Source organism: Camellia sinensis, chromosome 3 (assembly GCF_055761805.1).
Source record: "Camellia sinensis isolate YWXY chromosome 3, ASM5576180v1, whole genome shotgun sequence".
Lineage (NCBI taxonomy): Eukaryota > Viridiplantae > Streptophyta > Magnoliopsida > Ericales > Theaceae > Camellia > Camellia sinensis.
This window is the reverse complement of record NC_138963.1, coordinates 204,079,243-204,081,649: the sequence shown is the minus strand read 5'-3', so window position 1 is coordinate 204,081,649 and position 2,407 is coordinate 204,079,243.

The following is a 2,407-nucleotide window of genomic DNA, read 5'->3' as shown; positions in this document are numbered from 1 at the left end:
AAAGTAAATTTATTTTGCTACTATTCAATAAAATATATATGCTTTTATTTTGATATAACAAACAAAATTAAATTATCTTTTACTCATACGTAATCTCTCATAAATATTTTATCTTTTTAAAATTTTGATTATCAACAACCGAATTCCCACATTTCTCTCTTCTTTTTTTTGTAAGATGTTTATTTTACTTTTATTTTTACTTTTCAAATTAGATTTGAACCATTTTTACTTTTCAAATATAGTGTGTTCTCTAAAATTTTTAAAGTCTCTATACTCAATTCTTAAGCAGAGTTAAAATTCTATTTCCTACATGTTGCTCTCTCAAAGTTATGTTTTTAATTTTTCATCCTTATTTTTCTCCAATAAGAAATATTTTTTTTCTCTTACTATTGTTTTTATTTTAAATTTTTAAATTTTAAAATCTTTTTATTATCGAAGACTCCTTATCTCTTTTTATTGATTTTTTATTTATCTTATTCTTCTCCAATATTTTCATTTTTCTTTATTTCTTATTTCTTCCTTTTTAATTTTTTTTTTTGTATCCCCAATCCTATCATTATCTCCAACTTTATTTTTATTATATTTTTCGTATGATCCTTTTTTTTAATTTATTTTAATCTCTAATCTAATAATTATCTTCAAATTCATTTCTATCTTATTTTTCAAATGCTTCACAATTTAGCTATATATTTTAACGTGCCATCGAGTTTTTTTAGTGTTTGCATATTGGGTATAAAGTTTTATTCAAACTCTACATTTAAGATTCGAGTTACATTCAACCATCAACAACGTTATAATTGGTTAGGCAATTGTAGGATTTTAGGGTTTTGATAAATTTTATTCTCTTTGTATACCTATATGTATATGTAGTAGGGGGATTTTTTTTGTTGTTTTCTTTAAAGGGGCCTTTGAACAATATGTGAATATTTTAATAAAAGTTTGGTTAATTTCTTATATAAAAAAAAAAAAAATTATTCAACTCTGTTTGTATTGAAATTATAAACACATTACATATTAATGATCAAAATTTTAAAATTTAATTTGAATAAATATGTTTTATATATTTAGACAAAAATCATAGGTAAGAATTTTTTTTTCTATGATTGCTGAATTTTATATTCACGTGTCACTGCTATAGAAATATTCATGTCATGCGTGTTCCATGGTTAAGACTTTATTGTATTTAAAATAAATGATTATATTATCATATAACATAAAGTAAAAATAAAACTAACTACGAAGTTAAAAAAAAAAAAACAAAAACAAAAACAAAAAACGAAGTGATGTTAATTTTTTTTTTTTTTATTTAGTAGCTTCAAAATACGAAAGTTGTTGAAATTTACAGGTTATAGACACAAAACAAATTTAAAAAAATAAAAAGTGATCCTTAAATTTTGTTTGTAATTAAATAGCTTTAGAATACAAAAACTGTTAAAAATAAAGTTAAAATTTGTATAATAAGATAACATACTTCTAGGTTGGCATCGCGAAAAAAGCACAATCATATGCATGGACTTTACCCAAGATTGGCAAGAAGCCAATCAAGATTAGCCAAAATCCAAAAGAGAACACCAATACAGCAAATCAAAAACAATTGACATACTTCTACTCCAGCTCCAAACCATACAGCTTCTAAGCCAATCAACTTTAAAAAATTTATTTTTTAACCACACAAAATTTAAATTTTAAAAAATGTTTATTTTTTAAAAAATAAAAAAATCAACTTCTTTTTTCAAAATTCTAAGCCAATCAACTTCTAAGCACATAAATGTTTATTAAAAAATTATAAATGACATTTAACTCTTATGTAATTTTTAACTTACTATGGTTCTATTTTTTATTATAGGTAGCATTTTACTCTTATCTAATTTTTAAACTACTATTATCTCCAGTTCTTCTATATTAGATGTTTTTTAATCAAGTTTATCTTATCTAATTTTTGAATTTTTAAATTTCAACTTTGATTTTTTTTTTTTCAATCTTCATCTGATATTTACTAAATTTCCCTCCACCTCATTTTTCTAGGATTAATCTAAATTTCTCTTTCTATATTCTTATAATTTATCTTCACATTTACACTTAATTTAATTTTAATTTTTTTTAATCTTTACCTTGTATGTACAGGATCTACTCTTACTCTTAATTTTTCAATTAAGTTTATTCTTTTTTTAGGATTTATCTGATTTTCACTTTCTATATTCTTATAGTTTATCTTCAAATTCAAACTTAATTTATTTTTACTTTTATCATATATTTATAAATTTCACTCTGACCTTTCTTTTTCGGTTGAGATCAATCAAATCTATTTTTTAAGTACCTATGTAAATTAATATCATAGAATTTTATTATTGATTTTTAACATATTTAGTATTATTTATCACCTTTTGTTATTTACCCGTGCATAGTA